This window comes from Heterodontus francisci, unplaced genomic scaffold (assembly GCF_036365525.1).
Source record: "Heterodontus francisci isolate sHetFra1 unplaced genomic scaffold, sHetFra1.hap1 HAP1_SCAFFOLD_278, whole genome shotgun sequence".
In the NCBI taxonomy this organism is placed as follows: domain Eukaryota; kingdom Metazoa; phylum Chordata; class Chondrichthyes; order Heterodontiformes; family Heterodontidae; genus Heterodontus; species Heterodontus francisci.
The window spans coordinates 1,188,047-1,200,969 of record NW_027141343.1 but is presented as its reverse complement, the minus strand read 5'-3'; the positions used below and the strand labels follow the sequence as shown (position 1 = coordinate 1,200,969).

Sequence of the window (12,923 nt, the reverse complement as noted above, 5' to 3'; positions counted from 1 at the left end):
TGATGCCTTTCCTCATGGATTCTAATATGCTGCCAGCCAGGACCATACTCTGGTATACTGCCAGACTTTTATTTTAAATTTCCAAAATATACTTTATTCATAAAAATCTGTAAAAATTACATTCCCAAACAGTTTAAAACAGCATCAAGTCAAAAAATACAAACAGTGCAAAGGTGATCAGTTTCCTTCTATACAATCACGAGTTGCCTCACAACTCGTCCATTTCATTGTCATGCCAATTACATTTCTACATTTACAGCACACAAAATTTTCCCGATACGGTTCGAGGGGTTTCCCATGGATCCAGCCCCTCCGCTCAGCTTGGTGGGGGGACCTTACACTGTGGTCTTTCCCCATTGAGCCTTTGCTGCGGCTGCCCCAAGCTTTAGTGCGTCCCTCAGCACGTAGTCCTGGACCTTGGAATGTGCCAGTCTGCAACATTCGCTGGTGGACAACTCTTTGCGCTGGAAGACCAGCAAGTTTCGGTCAGACCAAAGGGCATCTTTCACCAAATTGATAGTCCTCCAGCAGCAGTTGATGTTTGTCTCGGTGTGCGTCCCTGGGAACAGCCCGTAGAGCACAGACTCCTGTGTTACAGAGCTGCTTGGGATGAACCTCGACAAAAACCACTGCATCCCTTTCCACACCTGCTTTGCAAAGACACATTCCAGGAGGAGGTGGGCGACCGTCTTTTCCCCACAACAGCCATCATGATAATTCTTGCCTCAAATCAGTGCACAACAAAAGAGACTGATTCCGTCAGCTTCCTTTTTTTTTCCAGGCCGCCCGGACCTGGCTGAGAAAGGCAGAGTGAGAGCAGGGAGGGGAGGAGACAAGGGTGAAGATTAAACAGAGAGCGAGAGGGAAGGAGACACCCAGAGTGACAGACAGAGAGAGAACGGCCCCTCATCTTTCAGCTCCACCTCCAGTTTCCTCCGGGTTGCCAATTTCAAACCCTTTATTAACAGTTGAACCGAAACCCAGCTCTCCACGCAAACCCTTCCAGACTCGACCTTCATAGTCAAGGCTTTCCAGAAAGCCAGAGTTTTTAAACATGGTCCCACTACAATTAACACTCAGTAATATTCCCACCTAAGCATAGTCCATTCTATACTAAGAAACCTCGTCAGTAACATCACCATTTCCACACACATCCGCTTCCAGCAGTTTACAGCACCTTACTGCAGCTGTTTGGGGAATCTCCTGTGTTAAGATTGGAGTTGGAAAGCGGCCTTTACCCGGCAGTGTTATTGTCTCACACTGAATCTGCCAGACATCCTGTTCTCTTTATTGTGAGAGAGAAAGCACGGATTTAGGAAATGTTCATTTGAAATGATCTCTGTTAAGAACGAGCCCGGCCGTGGGACAGGTATTCCAGTGCAAAGAGCTGTCTATGACCGAGTGTTGCAGACTGGCACATTCCATCATTCAAGACTATGTGCTGTGGGATGGCATTGAAGCTTGGGGAAGCCACCATGGAGTCTCAATAGAAAGGTGACAGTCTAAGGCCCTCGTACAGCGAGGGGCTGGAACCTGTGTAAAACCCCTCGGGTTGTGTGCACCAGAGAATGTTTGATGTGTAATGTAAATACTGTAAATATAAACTGTGCAGGCAGGGATAGTGAGATACCTCATGTACATTATTGAAGGAAACTGATCTGTATTGTACCTTATGTAATATTAAAATTGAACTGCTTTGCAATGTAATTGCACAAATTATATGAATAAATTACATTTTGTGCAAAAGAAAGCAGCTTTCCTGTCAACACACACCTTGTCTCAGGGCACAACTTTCCTGTGATCTTGTCACACCCAACTTCGCTCTATATCTTCTGGCACACACACTTTACAGTCTGTCATTTCCAAAAACAAGCATTCTAAAATCAAAAGACCTTTTGTTTATTTCTCCTTTCTTTTCATTTCTCCTCTATTCTTCTCAATCACTCCCTTCAACAGTCCTATTCAGATCAAGGTGGAATGTGAATAGTGTCACAACTCACCTCTGACACTATTATTACCCTTCTCTTTTCTTGTCTTATTCAATGGGAAAGTTTTATTCACCAGTCTGTTGCTGTTTTACACTCTTGCCATACCATTTGGTATTGCATCCATCTGAATTCTGTGCTTTCATGGCCTTATATATCTTTTCCTCTTCTGGATGATTTGTTTGCTTCAGTTCCATTCAACCAGGCTGGACCACAGGGAAGCTTAGAACAAAGAACAAAGAACAGTACAGCACAGGAACAGGCCATTCGGCCCTCCAAGCCTGCGCCGATCTTGATGCCTGCCTAAACTAACACCTTCTGCACTTCCGTGGCCCATATCCCTCTATTCCCTTCCAATTCATGTATTTGTCAAGATGTCTCTTAAACGTCGCTATCGTATCTGCTTCCACCACCTCCCCTGGCAGCAAGTTCCAGGCACTCACCATCCTCTGTGTAAAAAACATGCCTCGCACATCCCCTCTAAACTTTGCCCCTCGCACCTTAAACCTATGTCCTCTAATAACAGACTCTTCCACCCTGGGAAAAAGCTTCTGACTATCCACTCTGTCCATGCCGCTCATAACTTTGTAAACCTCTATCATGTCGCCCCTTCACCTCCGTCGTTCCAGTGAAAACAATCCGAGTTTTTCCAACCTCTCCTCATAGCTAATGCCCTCCAGACCAGGCAACATCCTGGTAAACCTCCTCTGTACCCTCTCCAAAGCCTCCACGTCCTTCTGGTAGTGTGGCGACCAGAATTGCACGCAATATTCTAAGTGTGGCCTAACTAAGGTTCTGTACAGCTGCAACATGACTTGCCCATTTTTATACTCTATGCCCCGACCGATGAAGGCAAGCATGCCGTATGCCTTCTTGACTACCTTATCCACCTGCGTTGTCACTTTCAGTGACCTTTGCCTTGGGTGGGTCCACGTTGATCCATTACATTCAGAATCACCTCCTTGAAATAACTCCATAGTACAACTACAGTAACCACACAGAATCTGCTTCAAACACTCCTGCACATTTTATCTGTTCTGACTGTCAACACCTCCAGCTCTTTTGTTTAAGTGGAACCCATCAGGTTTGTATAGGCTCCTTCTATTCTGAAAGCTGTAGCACTGGTTCAGGGAATTCAGCCCTGTTTCTCTACTTTCAAGGCTCAGCCATGCTTGATCTGCATCGTAATTGCTTTTATTGCAATGTTACAAGACCTCCAATCCTCTGGAAAACGATGGTCAGACCTTCCACTATTTCTTCCCTGGCTTCATTCAACAGCCTGAGGTACATTTCATCTGGTCCTGGTGATTTATCCACATTCAAGGATGCTCATCCCATTAAGACTTCCTCTCTCCTTTGGTTATCACGTCCAATACTTCACACTCCTCCTCCTTCATAACAATATCTGCATCACCCCCTCATTTGAGAAGACAGTAAGGTATTCATTAAGGATATTGGCAACATCTTCCACCCCGATGCAAAGGTTACATTTTTGATCTTTTCTGTGCCCTGCTGTTTGCTTAGTTGCCTCTTACTCTACCGTTTTGATGCAACATCTTTGGGTCCATTGTTATTTTGCTTGTCCATGTTCTTTCCTGTTCTCTCTTTGCTCTTTACCGCTGCTCCTAAACGCCTCCAGTGCAGTCAAAACACAAGGTGTCAGAAGTGGGATTTGAACCCACGCCTCCCATAGAAACTGCGACCTAAACGCAGCGCCTTAGACCGCTCGGCCATCCTGACCGCCTATTGGCTATTATTAATGCTAAGGAAATTAACCATTCTTTGTGAAAGTATTTGTGAGATTGAGGAAATGTCTGGAAGAGGAAAGACCAGCGGGAAAGCTCGGGCCAAGGCCAAGTCTCGCTCCTCCCGGGCTGGACTGCAGTTCCCGGTGGGCCGTGTTCACAGGCTCCTGAGAAAGGGTAACTATGCTGAGCGTGTGGGTGCCGGAGCCCCGGTCTATCTGGCTGCTGTGCTCGAGTATCTGACCGCTGAAATCCTCGAGCTGGCCGGCAACGCGGCCCGGGACAACAAGAAGACCCGCATCATTCCCAGACACCTGCAACTGCCCGTCCGCAACGACGAGGAGCTCAACAAGCTGCTGGGAGGAGTGACCATCGCTCAGGGCGGGGTGCTGCCTAATATCCAGGCCTTGCTGCTGCCCAAGAAAACCAGCGCTCAGAGCTCCCAGAAAAAGTAAAGCGGCCAAAATGTCATCAAATAAACCAAAGGCTCTTTTCAGAGCCACCCACAGTCTCTGTGAAAGGACTGATTACTGTCAGGAGGGAATCAGAGATGGAGTTATTGTAACCGTGGATTGACCTGTTTCACATCTGTCCAGGTGTCTTTTCAGTTCCCTCTCTGGATTTCGCTCTGTTTCTCTGCTCACACATCTCCCCCTCCAGTTAAGTGAAGAAGTGAACTACAGGGTGTAGAATCAGCAATTCAATAAATCCCGCTGCCTTCGATTTTATAAATCCCAAGAGCATCCCGGTACATTAACGGGAACTGGTTCGGAGCTGATGAATTAATTTAATAATGGAAGTGTCCGTGTTAATTCTCTGTTTTTCATTTGGACAGTTTGAATTGTGTTTTTTTTTCTCTCTGGTGATCTGAGCGCCGCTTCTCAATGAGAATCTGCTCCCAGAACAGAGTAAATGCAGGAAGGAAGAGACCATTCTCGGGCTGTGTGCTTCTCTCCTAACCTGATCTGTTTCGACCGCACTGTTCCCAGAGGATGGAATCAGTGAGAGTTGTGCACACACAGGAGCTGAGTCCACTGCAGCGCTTTAACATGTACCTTCTCCCCAGCCCTCCTTCTTCTCCGGACACAAAGTTGTTTGTTCCCCCGGCGACGGGATAGAGTCGGGGATCCTCTCCCCGCAGTGTCAGTGGCTGCAGCCCCGGGGAACTGGCGGTTTCAGTCAGAGTGACCGAGCTACCTTATAGGACTCTCCCCCTGAATTTGTGAACTGAGACTGCACCGAACACATCTCCAGTTAGAGTGAGGGCCGGACATCCTTCTGTTTTATTACAGAGAGTGGGGAAAGGGCTGGGTGGAGGGGAGTCACCAGGGATCCTGGATTTGCTCCAAATCATTTCCATGTGGAATCTGCAGGCGGGGCCGGGACAGGGATCATTTGATCAGGGGATCAGCTCTTTCCTGAGAGATGTGGGTGGCTCTGAGAAGAGCCTTTGTGTTCAGATGTTTACAAGTTTCCCGCACTCTTTCACTTCTTTCCAGACCCTGCTTTCTGAGCCTTCGCTGCTTTCGGCTTGACCTTGCTCTTCCATGTCTGCACTTTCTTCAGCGCCTTTCCGCCCGCCGCACTCTTGCCTTTTTTGACCTTCTTCGCAGGAGACTTTTTCTGAAGCGTTGCTTTCTTCACCGCCTTATTTGGCGTTGCCGCCGCCTTGCTGCTCGTTTTCTTGGCTGTTACTTTCTTTGTTGTCACTTTCTTGGCTGCTGGTTTGTTCACCAATGATTTCTTGTCTGCTGGTTTCTAACGAAGGATTTCTTGGTTGCTGGTTTCTTCACTAAAGATTTCTTGTCTGCTGGTTTCTTCACTGAAAATTTCTTGTCGGCTGGTTTCTTCGCTAAAGATTTCTTGTCTGCTGGTTTCTTCACTAAAGATTTCTTGTCTGCTGGTTTCTTCACCTTCTTTCCCACTTTTCCCTGGGTTTTCCTTCTTGCTGATTTTGAAGGAGCCGGAGGCTCCCTGTCCCTTGCTCTGCACCAGGGAGCCTTTGTTCACATTCCTCTTGATACTTTGCTTGATCTGGGTCCTGAGCTTCTCCACATCGACACCGCTGCTACCCAGAGCCTTCTTTATGGCGGACAGGGACATCCCCTTGCGATCGCTGAAAGCCGGCACAATCTTGAGGATCTGTTCGCCCAACGGGAGACCAGCTGGCTTGTTCCGGGGAGCCGCCGCCTTCTTCTTGGGGGTCTTGACTTGGGCGGCGGCGGCGGCTGGAGGAGCCGTTTGGGCGGCTGCACGATCGGTTATGTCCGGGACTCTGCACAAATTCTCTCTGTCAATGTGAACTGGGTCAGAAATGAAGCCGGTGATGGCGGCACAGAGCAACTTAAAGGCAGAGAGAGGACGGGGCGGAGACAAGCTGCTGTCAGCTCCCGGCTCCTGCTGTCTCTCTGTGTTTCTCTCTCCTCACAAACTCTCCAATTCCATTGAAATTCAGAGACTCCAGACTTCCAGACTAGATCTTTCCTGTCTCTCACTCCAGTATGTTTGCTGTTGAAAAGCTTTCACTAGGATTGAGGACTCCATTTTCCATTTCACCTGGTTTTATTGCTGCACTGACCACCCTCTCTCACCCCTCGCTGACATGTTCTCTACTTTTCAACTGAAATCTTGAAATAAAAAAAAATGATCCCGAATTCCCACTTTGGGGCTGAGCAGGGAGCAGGGCGGTTCTTTGACTGGAAAATCATTTGATTTTGCACAAGAATGACTCTGAAATCCGGCCATGAGAGCGGACCCACAAACACAGTGGCTTCAGACTAACCCGCCCTCCCCTTTAATACAATCTCTCTTCCACAATATTCACATCTGCATATTCACAGGACAAACTGTTCCCTGAATGTAGAGTTCCCAGGACAGGTTTTCCCCTCCGCTCAGTCTGTGCTGCGGATTCTCGGGGGTGAGTTGTATTTTCTCAGCTCAGTCAGTGTTAAACAGTCTGGGACCGGCGCTCCGAATATTGTCTATTAACCAGAGTCCGCTACAAGAGCCAATCACAGTTGTGACTTTTTTTATTCGTTCATGGGATTTGGGTGTGAGTCCAGAACCAGGGGTCATAATCTAAGGATACGGGGTAAACCTTTCAGGTTGTCCTTTCTCTCTCTGCCCCTCTCTCTCTGCCGACACCCACCCCCGGTCTCCTCTCTCTCTAACTCTCCTCTCTCTCTCTCCCTCTCTCTGACAGTTGCAGAGAGCGAGAACTCTCAGCTTTATGGTTAGTCTTTTTTTAAAAATCGCAGCCGTCAGTTTCACAGCTGACAGGCGCTTTGAGCAGAGACAGCACTTCCGAAACTCGGACAAGCTCGGGTTTTTCTGGAGGGCTTTTAAATGAAATCAGAACTGCCGGAAAGCTCCGAACTTGTCCGAGGTTCTGAAACGTTGTCTCTGCTCTCAGGACCTGTCAGCTGTGAAACTGACGGCTGCGATTTGATTGAAAGTCAGACTGGTCTGGAAGAAGAAGCCAATGGGAAATTTCTCATCCCTGAAATTATCAGTCACGGACCGAACTGTTTTAACGAGGACACTGGTGTCCATGTACAGACATGTTGCCAACCCCTGTTCTTCACACAGACTTACCAATCACACACTGATCAACGCCAACAAATAATTTGACTTTTTTATTGAAGACTGACAATACAATATACAATTTAGAGGAGAGTATTACAGGCACATCTTACCGGGGATCATCCCATCTCCTACTCTGTGTCACATACTGTATGACATCAATTCCTGAAGTGATGATGCACACACGAGTTACCAATTCCTTGAAACAAAGAGTAGGCATAAATGGGCCATTTTCTCATTGGCAGGATGTGACTGGTGGAGTGCCACAAGGATCAGTGCTTGGGGTTCAATTATTTACTATCTATATTAATGACATGGAGGAGGGGGCAGAGTGTAATATATCCAAATTTGCTGATGATACAAAAATAGGTAGGGCATGTTGTCATGAAGACATAAGGAATCTCCAAGGGGATATAGATAGGTTGAGTGAGTGGGCAAAAACTTGGCAGATGGAGTTTAATGTAGGAAAGTGTGAGGTCATACACTTTGGTAGGAAGAATCAAAATGCAGACTATTATATAAATAGACAGAGACTCCAAAAAAGAGGGATCTGGGTGTTCTTGTGATTGAAACACAAAAAGTTAGCATGCAGGTGCAGCAAGTAATTAAGAGGGCAAATGGAATTTTGGCCTTTATTGCTAGGGGGCTGGAGTTTAAAAATAGGGAAGTCTTGTTAAAGCTGTGCAGGGTGTTGGTGAGGCCACACCTGGAGTGCTGTGTACAGTTTTGGTCCCTGTATTTAAGAAAGGATATATTGGCATTGGATACAGTCAAAAGAGATTCACTCGGCTGATTCCTGGGAGAAAGGGGTTGACTTATCAAGAATGGCTAACAAGTTAGGCCTTTATACATTAAAGTTTAGAAGAATAAGGGTGATCTTATTGAAATGTATAAGATTCTGAGGGGGCTTGACAGGGTAGATGTTTCCACTAGTGGGGGAATCTCAAACTAGGTAACATAGTTACAGAATAAGGGGACAGTCATTTAAAACTGAGATGCAAAGGAATTTCTTCTCTCAGAGGGTAGTGAATGTCTGGAATTCTCTACCCAGAGAGTTGTGGAGGCTAAATCACTGAAAGCATTTAAAGAAGAGGTAGATAGATTTTTGAAATATTGGGGAGTTGAGGGCTATGAGGAGCTGGCACGAAAGAGGAGTTGAGGTCTGGGGCAACTCATCCCTGATCTTATTAAATGGTGGGGCAGGCTTTGGGGACTGAATGGCCTACTCCTGCTCCGATTTCTTATGTTCTTATAAGGGGGCTACAAAGAGATGTAGATCGGTTAAGTGAGTGGGCAACAACCTGGCAAATGGAGTAAAATGTGGGAAAGTGTGAAATTGTCCACTTTGGCGGGAAGAATAAAAAAGAAGCATATTATCTAAATGGTGAGAGATTGCAGAGCCCTGAGATGCAGAGGGATCTGGGTGTCCTCGTGTATGAATCGCACAAGGTTAGTATGCAGGTACAGCACGTAATTAGGAAATCTAATAGAATGCTCGTGTTTATCGCGAGGGGAATTGAATACAAAAGTAGGGAGGTTATGCTTCAGCTATACAGGGCATTGGTAAGACCACATCTGGAGTACTGTCTACAGAACTGGTCTCCTTATTTAAGGAAGGATGTGAATGCATTGGAGGCAGTTCAGAGAAGGTTTACTGGACAAATACCTGGAATGGTGGGCTGTCTTACAAGGAAAAATTGGACAGGCTTGGCTTGTATCCACCAGATTTTAGAAGAGTAAGAGGCAACTTGATTGAAACACATAAGATCCTGAGGGTCTTGACAGGGTGGATGTACAAAGGATGTTTCCTCTTGTGGGAGAATCTAAAATTAGGGGTCACTGTTTAAAAATATGGGGTTGCCCATTTAAGACAGAGATGAGGAGAATTTTTTTCTCTTAGAGGGTTGTGAGTCTTTGCAGTTCTCTTCCTCAAAACGCAGTGGAAGCAGAGTCTTTGAATATTTTTAAGGCAGATGTCGATAGATTCTTGATAAGCAAGGGGGTGGTCAGGGGTAGCTGGAAATGTGGGTCATCAGTTCAGCTATGAAATTATTGAATGGCGGAGCAGGCTGGAAGGGCCGAGTGGCCTACTCCTGCTCCTAATTCATATGTTCATATGCTTGTATGTTTGTATAAAGCCCAAGATGCCATATATTTTACTACTACTCTCTCAATATGCCCTGCTACCTGCAAAGATCGATGCACATGCATCCCCATGTCCCTCTGTCCCTGAACACTCTTTAGAACTGTGCCATTAAGGATATATTGCCTCTCCCTATTCCTTCTGTCAAAATGCATCACCTCACACTTAACAGTATTAAATTCCATCCGTCACCTCTCTGCTCATTCTGCTAGCCTATCTATGTCCTATTGCATGCGGTTCATATCATCCTCACTGTTTGCCTCACCTCCAAGTTTGGTATTGTCAACAAATTTTGAGATTCTGTTCCGTATTCCAAGATCCACATATTTTATACATAGCAAGAAAAGCAGTGATCCCAGCACTGACCCTCGGGGAACACCACTGTCGACCATCCCCTAGTCTGAAAAGAAACCATTGACTACAACTTGCTTGTTTCTGCCCTTAATCCAATTTTTTAACCAATTGGACACTGACCCTCCTATTCCATGAGCCTCAATTTTGTTAACCAGCCTTTTATGTGATACTTTATCAAGTGCTTTCGTAAAATCCATAGAAACAACATCCACTGCATTTCCTTCATCAAACTTCTCTGCTCCTTCATCAAAAAAATTCAATTAGATTAGTGAAGCATGATCTGCCTTTTACAAATCCATGCTGGATATCCTTAATTAACTCAAACCTCTCTAAATGTCCATTGATATTTTCCCTGATTATCATTTCTGAAACCTTACCCAGCATTGATGTTAAATTAACTGGCATGGAGTTGCTTGGACTGTCCTTACACCCTTTCTTGAATAAGGGTGTCATTTGCCACTCTCCAATCCCCTTATCCAGGGAAGATTGGAAGATTATGGCAAGCCCTTCCTGAAGGAGTCTAGACATGCAAGGACTCAACTACCAGCAAGCGTAGAAAGCAAGACCCAGGCTCAGGGCCTTCAGTTTCCCCTGGAGGGGAGTCGGAGAGGCAGCGGATCCTGTGAGGAACCACAGTTCAGGAAAGGTGAGAAGGTCATTATGAGGGGACAGAGGAGATTAAGTTCAAGGTTTCCCAGCTTATAAGCAAGTGCAGAGACAAGGAACGGTGCTGGGGCAAATAATAGGAAGCTGTGATCGGTTGGAAGGCAGGAGTGATTAAATGACAGAAGAGATGATGGTGCAAGGCAAAAGTCAGGGAAACAACAAGTAACATTTGGCCGGCACAGATACCAGGAGTGGGGTTTGAACACACACAGACATATATTCATTGGATTTTAAGTCCAACACCTTAACCACTCAGCCTTCCTGGTTCATTAACCCGTTGCTGAAAATGAAATTTAATGTGATCCGGGTGACATCTGGCCTTTTACAATATACAATTATGACTCCTCTCCCATGCTAAATTGGACCCTTCATTACTTATGAACCTCAATTGGATCACCCCTCAGTCTAGGTTTCTCTAAAGTGTAGGGTTCCAACTCTTTTAGTCTAACTTGATAACGAAGATGTCTTACACTGGGAATTAGTTTAATGTCTCTCCTCTGTACCCTGTCAAAAGCCTCAATAGCACCCATCATGTGAGGAGACCAAGACTGGATACAATATTCCAAGTGAGGCCTGACCAAGGTTTCATAAAAGGACAAATTCGGGACATCTCAGATACTGAAGGAGTCCGTGTCCAGAAGCAGCAAGACCTGGACAACATTCAGACTTGGGCTGCTAAGTGGCAAGTAACATTCACACCACATAAGTACCAGGCAATGACCATCTCCAACAAGAGAGAATGTAACCATCTCCCTTTGACGTTCATCGCTGAATCCCCCCCACCATCAACATCCTGGGGGTAACCATAGACACAAGCTTAACTGGACCATTCATATAAATACTGTGGCACCAAAGGTAAAACAGACAGTGAGAATTCTGCAATGAATAATTCAGCTCAAGGCACGAGGTGAAATGCTCATTAGGAGAGCTGGAACAATGGACTGGTCAGGTGTGCAGAAAAGTGACAAATGGAATTCAACTTGGAGAAGTGTGAGGTGATGCCTTTGGTGAGGTCAAACACGGCAAAGGAATACACAATTAATGGGTGAATACTGAGAGGTCTGGAGGAAGTGAGGGACCTTGAAGTGAATGTCCACAGATCCCTGAAAGTAGCAGGACAGGTTGATAAGTTGGTTGAGAAGGCTTATGGAATCCTTTCCTTTATTAGCAGAGGTATAGAATATCAGAGCAGGGAGGTTATGCTGGAACTGTATCAATCATTAGTTCGGCCACAACTTCAGTTCTGTGTGCAGTTCTGGTCACCTCATTACAGAAAGGATGTAATTGCACGAGAGAGGTTACAGAGGAGATTTACGAGGATGTTGCCAGCTCTGGAAAAATGCAACGATGGGGAAAGATTGGATCGGCTGGGGTTGAATAGAGGAGGCTGAGGGGAGATTTGATTGAAATGTATAAAATTGTGAGGGGTCTGGATAGAGTGGATGGGAAGGGTCTATTTACCTTAGCAGGGAGGTCAATGACTAAGGGGCATAGATTTAAAGTGATTCGTTGAACGATTAGAGGGGAGATGAGGAACCGTTTTTTCACCCAGAGGGTGCGAGGGGTCTGAAACTCACTGCCTATAAGGGTAGTTGAGGCAGAAACCCTCAACTCATTTAAGAGGAGTCTGGATGTGCACCTCAAGTACCTGAACCTGCAGGGCTACGGTCCAAATGCTGGACAATGGGATTCCGCTGGGTTGCCCGATTTTTGGCCTTCCTGAGCTGTAAACTTTCTATGTTCAATGATTCTATGCAGAGACAATGGGCCGAATAGCCTCCTTCTGCACTGTAATAATTTTGTGATTTTTGACTCTCCAAAACTTGTCCACCATCTATAAGGCACAAGCCAGGATGAGTGCAGCTCCAACAATACTCCAGAAACTCGACACTGTTCAGGACAAAGCAGCTGCCTTGATTGTCACCCCATTCACCACCTTAAACATTCACTCCCTTCACCACTAACGCACAGTGGCAGTAGTGTGTACCATCTACCAGATGCACTGCTGCAACTCACCAAGGCTCCTTCAAAAACACCTTCCAAACCGAAGACCTCCACCACCTTGAAGGACAAGGGCTGCGGATGCATGGAAACACCACCATCTGCAAGTTCCCCTTCAAGTCACACACCATCTGATCTGCAACAATATCGCTGTTCATTCACTGATGTTGGGTCAAAATCCTGGATCTCCCTTCCTCACAGCACTGTGGGTGTACCTACACCACATGGAGTGCAGCAATTCAAGAAGGGAGCTCACCGCCATCTTGTCAAGGACAATTAGGGATGGGTAACAAATTCTGGCCTTGCCAGTGTCGCTCACATCCCATGAAAGAATATGCCCCATCTTATATGCAATTATCCTCTGAATGCAGCCCAACCCCCTATTTGCTCCAGCTATCACTTCACAGCATTGCTGCTGTACCTTTCGAGATCTGTGCACTAGAACAT

The 12,923-nt window shown here is 46.1% G+C and overlaps 1 non-coding gene across 1 annotated transcript; it reads right to left on the bottom strand.

Moving 5' to 3' along the window:
* Nucleotides 1–3,642: 3,642 nt before the first annotated feature.
* On the bottom strand, nucleotides 3,643–3,725 carry trnal-uag (transfer RNA leucine (anticodon UAG)). Its single transcript has one exon. It is a non-coding gene; the product is annotated as a tRNA-Leu (tRNA).
* Between the last annotated feature and the right edge of the window lie 9,198 nt (nucleotides 3,726–12,923).